The sequence below is a fragment of the Triticum dicoccoides genome, chromosome 5B (assembly GCF_002162155.2).
Source record: "Triticum dicoccoides isolate Atlit2015 ecotype Zavitan chromosome 5B, WEW_v2.0, whole genome shotgun sequence".
NCBI classification, from domain to species: Eukaryota; Viridiplantae; Streptophyta; class Magnoliopsida; order Poales; family Poaceae; genus Triticum; species Triticum dicoccoides.
The window spans coordinates 713155348-713165769 of NC_041389.1; positions in this window are offsets into that span (position 1 = coordinate 713155348).

The window sequence follows — 10422 nt, forward strand, 5'->3', positions numbered from 1 at the left end:
AGCACTACATTGAGTTTATTTGCTATGCCTCTCTTACGGTTTTAGATCCTATATGCCTGATTAGTTTGGCACTTCTGTTGTCAAATCATGTTATTTTTAGAGGCCTTATCTTGACCTTCCTGGATCATGTGTCATGAATATGCCACACAAACACATACACCAAAGACTGCTGCCATCATACAATATTCAGATCTGATATATGCACAGCGTCTTATTACTGCACCGGGCTCTCTCTTATATGGTATAGTATTTATGTAGGTTGAATGCAGCCTACCAAATTTTGATAATTCAGTGGATAGCTGTAGATTTTCTATTGTGCCTTCTCTTAATTCTTTGGTAGTTCCTCCAACACAAAGGGAGTAAGAAGATCACAAGTACTTCTACCAATGCTTATCCATAATCCATAATGCTTCCTTTCTGGCTTAGTTCTTAATGTAGTGGCATCCTAATTCTTCCTCTTTTAGCTCGTGTACAAGCTAATTATTTTTCCCTGCAGTTTTTTCTTTCGAAGCTTCAATTTGCGCTATAGAGATCCTGCTGATGCGAGTGAGAGTGTGTGATGCTCACTTGTTTGTGATTCCATAATCAGACGATATGATATATTCTCTCGAGTTTGTTTACCTGTTTGTGATGCTTACTTGACTGTTTGACTAGTTACACATTGTAATTTTGTTTTGGCTCTCAAGAGCTTGTTGATTTGAAATTGCATATATCTGCAGATTTAGTTACTTGTACTCCCTCCGTCCCATAATATAAGACGCTCTTATATTATGTGACGGAGGGAGTATTAAATTTGAAGCAAATGAAAGGTGAAGGTTGGCACGTCATTCACGGGTTAGCTAGCTCATATGAGTTTCCATATTTCTTACTTCAACAAATCTTACTCCGTACAACTCAAGCTAGATGTTCTTAGTGATTCTTTTAGTGAAGGACGTATCTGATACACCTTTTAAGTATGTGGACTTTGTGTGGTTTTTTTACTGCAATATTTAGGACCTTCGACCTATTTTCTTGGTTTGCGATGGTCGATATCTCTAATTTTAACTAAGATGTACAGTCCTTTTAATGTTGAAGTTTGCTCGTTGTGAAGGCTGTGGAGTCTGTCGGACACCATTGTAGGTGCCTCGCGCGCTCTTGGAACCACAGGGAGTGGATGCCGGTGCCGATATTTCGTCAAACAGGTTGGCTGCATGAATCCAGGGAGGCGGAGCATCAATCAGTACTGAAGATATAGACACCGCAATGCAGGAATCAAATATGTATTGCACGAGCAGATAAGGCAGCTAAGTAAGATGGGGAAAATGGGCAACTAATCAAAGAATGGAGCCTCGGGCCACAGACCATGGAACTGCTCCGGCCGGCCAAAACGAACCATTTATGTGTACAAGACTAACAATCTAGCAACCGATTGGCTGATGGAATCACGCACAGAGCAGCCTCTTGGTAGGAATGAGTTGGCTGTTAGTTAGATCCGGTGCCCTTTTAAGTACGTAGCTACTAGCCTCCGATTCCCATTACTACGACTGAGAAGAAACTAAAGGACGGCGTACTGACCTGCAAACGTTGGTCGCCAAGCGGGGCGCTTCAGTCTCACTGGCTCTCACTCGCAGGCATGTGTGAAGGCCTTGATTTTTTATTTTTATTTTTGAGCAACAACTGAGAGTTTTACATAGCCCGGGGGCAATAAAAGCCAAACATGGCCGCCCACATTAAGGACTAAATAATTTCTATCAATATAATGGGCATGCCAATTACAGCTCCTACTTTCAAATTTAAACATAATATCCGCCATCCCATTCTTCATCTCTTTGATCTTTCTTATGATCGTAGCATTTTCAACCAAAGATCCTTCCCCAATGCTTCGGATAACTCCTGCGCAATCAGATGCAATCAATAATGAAGCGGCACCGAAGCTCCCAAGTACTACTTGCCATCTTCTCCACGGTAAATCGCACAAGCTGTACACTTTTGTAGTCCCTGAGAAATAGCAGCATCAACATTACCTTTTGCCTTTCCATTGGGAGGAGGATCTATCCTGTCGGCAGTGTAGATGGCTGGACTGAATGATGAATAATATGTTGAAAATATGAGCAATTTACCCTATGATTTTATTAACAGAAATAATAGATAAAACATGACTATTAAATCAGAGATAAGACAAGTCATGCAATCTTAAAGAGTATGCAAATAGCATCTAAAATAGTGAATATGAACGAAACATATATATATATATATATATATATAGGACAGAAGCTAGAACAAGAAGTTGTGGTAGGATATCGAACAGAAAGAACAGGAACACGTACTGAGCTGCGGCAGTAGCATTGGGATTGGCGTTGACGCTGTTGCCCATATGTCGTCGAAGAGGTTGTCAACGTCGGGGAATAAGTCATCATTGAGGAAGTGGTCATCGGCGTCCGTAGCGTCCGTGATGAAGACGTCAGTAGTCCCGCAGAGCGCTCCCCAAAAATCTTATCACCCTTCTCCCGTATAGGACTCGAAGAGGCGGGGTTTCGGATGCCTACTGTCCCGACCTGCGGTGCACGCCGCAAGCCGGGATTGGGAAGTACCTAGCAATAGCTCAGAGACGAAACTTGGTGGCGTGAGGAAGATGATGTTCTGGTGTGTTTCTCTGGAGAGGAGTGACCTCTCTTTTATAGGCCCATGAGAAGGAGGCGAACATGTAGCGACAGGAGGTGAAGCAAAAGAGGGAGATGAAACGAACAGGCAGTAGCCGAAGGGTGCAGCGTTCGTATTCAATCTCCACTATAGCAAAAACGTTTCAGCTCCTTTGTGAATTTCGTATACCAGTCATGCGCGACAAAAATTTAGACAACGGCTCGGCTTATTCCCGCAACCCACGGCGCGTCATGACGAGTGGTGGCGTGGCGTGGCGATGCAGGCGGTGGAGGGGGAGCGCCCGTGAATGTCTCTCTTATTCTCATACTCATGCATGTGGGGAAACAACATTCCTTATAAGGAGGTCCAACTCCTATTAGGTGAGCAGTATGGGTCTAAACTTTAGTCCCACATATTGCTTTGCATGAATGGGCTAAGTGGCCTCTAGGATTTATTAGGAATTCTGAAAATGGCTATTGGGTCGACACGAAATAGACCAAATTACAGCAATCCCCCACCAGATTCTAGAGGCACACAAAATCTGCCTTTGGTTCCCAAACACTATTTTTTATACCGTACAGCAGTGAAGACTGTTAAGTTGAACTTCCACCTATAACTCTATATTACACTACCAAGCAACTTGAACATTGGAATATGCCTTGAACTGCAAGTTTTCTGTGAATCTAGCTTCGCACAGAGTCTTAACCGATACTAGGCTACTGCAGGACTTCTCCACGGGTGGAGCTTATGCGTCATACTCTGAAGCCTTTCATGAGTTTACGAGAGAGCACCCTACTCTCATAGATTGCGACTTTTAACAATCAGACTCATATAGGTGTGTTCTTCAAAACATATTCTGCAGGACAACATCACTGCTTAAGTAAGCCCTTAGAACACATTAAGATATGCATCAACCTATCATGTAATCGAGTCAATTTGTTAGGGCTTGATCCCTAGTATCCACTATGTTCTGACATTGATGTTGCTATAACTTTTCTATGCTTAATGCTTGTCACTAGGGCCCGAGTGTCGTGATTTCAGATCTGGACCTATTATGTTTTCATGAATATAAGTGTGTTTTGGATCCTGTCTTGCAAGTTGTATGCACCTATTATGTGTTATGATCCGCATACCCCAAGGTGACAATAGTTGAGATTCTTTTAAGTGATGACCGTGGTATGAGTTCATGTATTCACTAAGTGTTAATGCTTTGTTCTGTTCTCTATTAAAAGGATGCCTCAATATCCCTTAAATTTCCTAATTGACCCAGCTACCTGATACGTCCATTTTGCATCATGTTTTCCTATTGATATTTATTGCATTATGGACTATTATTTCACTTTATGCTAGAATTCTTATGCCTTTTCTATCTTATTGTACAAGTTTCACATGAAGACGGAGATTGCTGGCAGATGGAATTCTGGACCGGAAAGGGCTATATTGGAGACACTTATTCTACACAACTCCAAATGACATAAAAATTGAAGGAGAATTATTTTAGAATATATAAAAAATACTGGTGAAAGAAACAACAGAAGGGGACGCACCAGGTAGCCACACGCCTGGGGGTGCACCCTACGCCCCAGGGCGTGCGCCCTGGACTTGTGAGGCCCCTGACAGGCCTCTGGAGGCCATCTTCTGCTATAAGATGCCATTTGACTTAGAAAAAAAATCAAAGGGAAGGTTTGGGGACGAAGCGCCGCTGTCTCGAGGCGGAACCTGGGCAGGAGCAATTTTGCTCTTCGGTGGAGTGATTTCGCCTGGGAAACTTCCCTCTGGGAAGGGGCAATCAAAATCATCATCATCACCAACGATCCTCTCATCCTGGGAGGACCAATCTTCATCAACATTTTCACTAGCATCATCCTATCTCAAACCCTAGTTCATCTCTTGTATTCAATCTTTGTCTCAAAACCCCAGATTGGTACCTGTGGTTTGCTAGTAGTGTTGATTACATCTTGGATTTGATGCTAGTTAGTTTATTTGATGGAAGATTGTATGTTCAGATCCTTAATGATATTCAATTCTTATGGAAATATGCACTAGAGGCATAATAAAGTTGTTCTTATTTTATTTCCTTATTCATGATAAAGGTTTATTATTCATGCTAGAATTGTATTGACCGGAAACTTGAATACATGTGTAAACAAATACCGTGTCCCTAGTGAGCCTCTACTAGACTAGGTTGTTGATGAAAAGATGGTTAAGTTTTTCTAACCATAGACATGAGTGGTCATTTCATAACAGGATCACATCATTAGGAGAATGATGTGATGGACAAGACCCAACCGTTAGGATAGTATATGATCGTTCAGTTTATTGCTACTGCTTTCTTAATGTCAAATACATGTTTCTTCGACCATGAGATCATACAACTCCTGGACTCCGGAGAAGCCTTGCGTGCCATCAAACGTCACAACGTAACTTGGTGATCATAAAGGTGTTGTACAGGTATCTCTGAGGGTGTTTGTTGGGTTGGCATGGATCGAGACTGAGATTTGTTAATCCATGTGACGAAGAGGTATCTCTGGGCCCTCTCGGTAATACATCATCACAAGAAGCTTGCAAGCAAAGTAACTAAGGAGTTAGTTACAGGATAAGGATGTATTACGGAATGAGTAAAGAGACTTGCCAGTAACGAGATTGAACTAGGTATGGTGATACCGACGATCGAATCTTAGGAAAGTAACATACCGTTGGACAAAGGGAACTACGTATGTTGTCATAAAGGTTCCAGCGATAAAGATATTCGTAGAATATGTAGGAACCAATATGGGAATCTAGGTCCCGCTATTGGCTATTGACCGCAAAAGCGTCTTGATAGCCCACAAGTATAGGGGATCACAACAGTTTTTGAGGGTAGAGTATTCAACCCAAATTTATTGATTTGACACAATGTGAGCCAAAGAATATTCACGGGTATCAGTAGTTGAGTTGTCAATTCAACCACACCTGACAGACTTAATATCTGCAACAAAGTTTTTAGTAGCAAAGTAGTATGGAAGTAACGAAAACAGTGGTAACAGTAGCAATAGCAAGTTTGTGTTGGGGAACGTAGTAATTTCAAAAAAATTCCTACGCACACGCAAGATCATGGTGATGCATAGCAACGAGTGGGAAGAGTGAGTCCACGTACCCTCGTAGACCAAAAGCTGAAGCGTTAGCACAACACGGTTGATGTAGTCGTACGTCTTCACGATCCGATCGATCCAAGTACCGAACGTACGGCACCTCCGAGTTCAGCACACATTCAGCTCGATGATGTCCCGCGAACTTCGATCCAGCAGAGCTTTACGGGAGAGTTCCGTCAGCACAACGGCGTGATGACGGTGATGATGTTTCTACCGACGCGGGGCTTCGCCTAAGCACCACTACGATATGACCGAGGTGGAATATGGTGGAGGGGGCACCGCACATGGCTGGGAGAGATCAACAGATCAACTTGTGTGTCTAGAGGTGCCCCCCTGCCCCCGTATATAAAGGAGCAAGGGGGAGGCGGCCAGCCAGAAGGAGGGCGCGCCAAGGGGGGAGTCCTACTCCCACCGGGAGTAGGACTCCTCCTTTCCTTGTAGGAGTAGGAGAAGGGAAGGAAGGGAGAGAGGAGGAGAAGGAAAAAGGGGGGCGCCCCCCTCCTTGTCCAATTTGAACTAGAGGGGGAGGGGGCGCGCGACTGCCCTGGCCGCCCCTCCTCTTCTCCCACTAAGGCCCATTAGACCCAATATACTCCCCGGGGGGTTCCGGTAACCCCCTCGTACTCTGATAAATGTCTGAAACCTCCCGAAACACTTCCGGTGTCCGAACATAGTCGTCCAATATATCGATCTTTACGTCTTGACCATTTCAAGACTCCTCATCATGTCTGTGATCATATTCGAGACTCCGAACTACCTTCGGTACATCAAAACAAAAAAAACTCATAATACCGATCATCACCGAACTTTAAGCGTGCGGACCCTACGGGTTCGAGAACTATGTAGACATGACTGAGACACGTTTCCGGTCAATAACCAATAGCGGAACCTGGATGCTCATATTGGTTCCCACATATTCTACGAAGATCTTTATCGGTCAAACCGCATAACAACATACGTTGTTCCCTTTGTCATCAGTATGTTACTTGCCCGAGATTCGACCGTCGGTATCTCAATACCTAGTTCAATATCGTTACCGGTAAGTCTCTTTACTCGTTATGTAATGCATCATCCCGCAACTAACTCATTAGTCACATTGCTTGCAAGGCTTATAGTGATGTGCATTACCGAGAGGGCCCAGAGATACCTCTCCGACAATCGGAGTGACAAATCCTAATCTCGAAATACGCCAACTCAACAAGTACCTTCGGAGACACCTGTAGAGCACCTTTCTAATCACCCAATTACGTTGTGACGTTTGGTAGCACACAAAGTGTTCCTCCGGTAAACGGGAGTTGCATAATCTCATAGTCATAGGAACATGTATAAGTCATGAAGAAAGCAATAGCAACATACTAAAGGATCAAGTGCTAAGCTAACGGAATGGGTCAAGTCAATCACATCATTGTCCTAATGATGTGATCCCGTTAATCAAATGACAACTCATGTCTATGGTTAGGAAACTTAACCATCTTTGATTAACGAGCTAGTCAAGTAGAGGCATACTAGTGACACTATGTTTGTCTATGTATTCACACATGTATTATGTTTCCGGTTAATACAATTCTAGCATGAATAATAAACATTTATCATGATATGAAGAAATAAATAATAACTTTATTATTGCCTCTAGGGCATATTTCTTCAGTCTCCCACTTGCACTAGAGTCAATAATCTAGATTACACAGTAATGATTCTAACACCCATGGAGTCTTGGTGCTTATCATATTTTGCTCGTGGAAGAGGCTTAGTCAACGGGTCTACAACATTCAGATCCGTATGTATCTTTCAAATCTCAATGTCTCCCACGTGGACTTGATCCCGGATGGAATTGAAGCGTCTCTTGATGTGCTTGGTTCTCTTGTGAAATCTGGATTCCTTTGCCAAGGCAATTGCACCAGTATTGTCACAAAAGATTTTCATTGGACCCGATGCACTAGGTATGACACCTAGATCGGATATGAACTCCTTCATCCAAACTCTTTCATTTGTTGCTTCTGAAGCAGCTATGTACTCCACTTCACACGTAGATCCCGCCACGACACTTTGTTTAGAACTGCACCAACTGATAGCTCCACCGTTCAATATAAACATGTATCTGGTTTGCGATTTAGAATCATCCGGATCAATGTCAAAGCTTGCATCAACGTAACCATTTACGACTAGCTCTTTGCCACCTCCATAAATGAGAAACATATCCTTAGTCCTTTTCAGGTATTTCAGGATGTTCTTGACCGCTGTCCAGTGATCCACTCCTAGATTACTTTGGTACCTCCCTGCTAAACTAATAGAAAGGCACACATCAGGTCTGGTACACAGCATTGCATACATGATAGAGCCTATGGCTGAAGCATAGGGAACATATTTCATTTTCTCTCTATCTTCTGAAGTGGTTGGGCATTGAGTCTGAACTTCACACCTTGTAATACAAGCAAGAACCCTTTCTTTGATTGATCCATTTTGAACTTCTTCAAAACATTATCAAGGTATGTGCTTTGTGAAAGTCCAACTAAGCGTCTTGATCTATCTCTATAGATCTTGATGCCCAATATATAAGCAGCTTCACCGAGGTCTTTCATTGAAAAACTTTTATTCAAGTATCCTTTTATGCTATCCAGAAATTCTATATCATTTCCAATCAACAATATGTCGTCCACATATAATATCAGAAATGCTACAGAGCTCCCACTCACTTTCTTGTAAATACAGGCTTCTCCAAAAGTCTGTATAAAACCATATGCTTTGATCACACTATCAAAGCGTTTATTCCAACTCCGAGAGGCTTGCACCAGTCCATAAATGGATCACTGGAGCTTGCATACTTTGTTAGCACCTTTCGGATCGACAAAACCTTATGGTTGCATCATATACAACTCTTCTTCCAGAAATCCATTCAGGAATGCAGTTTTTTACATCCATTTGCCAAATTTCATAATCATAGAATGCGAAAATTGCTAACATGATTCAGAAAGACTTGAGCATCGCTACGGGTGAGAAAGTCTCATCTTAGTCAACCCCTTGAACTTGTCGAAAACCTTTCGCAACAAGTCGAGCTTTGTAGACAGTAACATTACCATCAGCATCAGTCTTCTTCTTGAAGATCTATTTATTCTCGATGGCTTGCCGATCATCGGGCAAGTCAACCAAAGTCCACACTTTGTTCTCATACTTGGATCCCATCTCAGATTTCATGGCCTCAAGCCATTTTGCGGAATCTGGGCTCATCATCGCCTCCTCATAGTTCGTAGGTTCGCCATGGCCAAGTAACATGACCTCCAGAATAGGATTACCGTACCACTCTGGTGCGGACCTTACTCTGGTTGACCTACAAGGTTTGGTAGTAACTTGATCTGAAGTTTCATGATCAATATCATTAGCTTCCTCACTAATTGGTGTAGGCGTCACAGGAACCGGTTTCTGTGATGAACTACTTTCCAATAAGGGAGCAGCTACAGTTACCTCATCAAGTTCTACTTTCCTCCCACTCACTTCTTTCGAGAGAAACTCCTTCTCTAGAAAGGAACCATTCTTAGCAACGAATGCCTTGCCTTCGGATCTGTGATAGAAGGTGTACCCAACAGTTTCCTTTGGGTATCCTATGAAGACACATTTCTCCGATTTGGGTTCGAGCTTATCAAGTTGAAGTTTTTTCACATAAGCATCGCAGCCCCAAACTTTAAGAAACGACAACTTTGGTTTCTTACCAAACCACAGCTCATAAGGCGTCGACTCAACGGATTTTGATGGTGCCCTATTTAACGTGAATGCAGCCGTCTCTAAAGCATAACCCCAAAATGATAGCGGTAAATCAGTAAGAGACATCATAGATCGTACCATATCTAGTAAAGTATGATTACGACGTTCGGACACACCATTACGCTGTGGTGTTCCAGGTGGTTTGAGTTGCGAAACTATTCCGCATTGTTTCAAACGTAGACCAAACTCGTAACTCAAATATTCTCCTCCACGATCAGATCGTAGAAATTTTATTTTCTTGTTACGATGATTTTGTACTTCACTCTGAAATTCTTTGAACTTTTCAAATGTTTCAGACTTATGCTTCATTAAGTAGATATACCCATATCTGCTCAAATCATCTGTGAAGGTGAGAAAATAACGATACCCGCCGCGAGCCTCAATATTCATTGGACCACATACATCAGTATGTATGATTTCCAATAAATCTGTTGCTCGCTCCATAGTTCCGGAGAACGGCGTTTTAGTCATCTTGCCCATGAGGCATGGTTCACAAGTACCAAGTGATTCATAATCAAGTGATTCCAAAAGTCCATCAGTGTGGAGTTTCTTCATGCGCTTTACACCAATATGACCCAAACGGCAGTGCCACAAATAAGTTGCACTATCATTATCAACTCTGCATCTTTTAGCTTCAACATTATGAATATGTGTGTCACTATTATCGAGATTTAACACAAATAGACCACTCTTCAAGGGTGCATGACCATAAAAGATATTACTCATATAAATAGAACAACCATTATTCTCATATTTAAATGATTATCCGTCTCGCATCAAACAAGATCCAGATATAATGTTCATGCTCAACGCTAGCACTAAATAACAATTATTTAGGTCTAAAACTAATCCCGAAGGTAGATGTAGAGGTAGCGTGCCGACGTCGACCACATCGACTTTGGAACCATTTCCCATG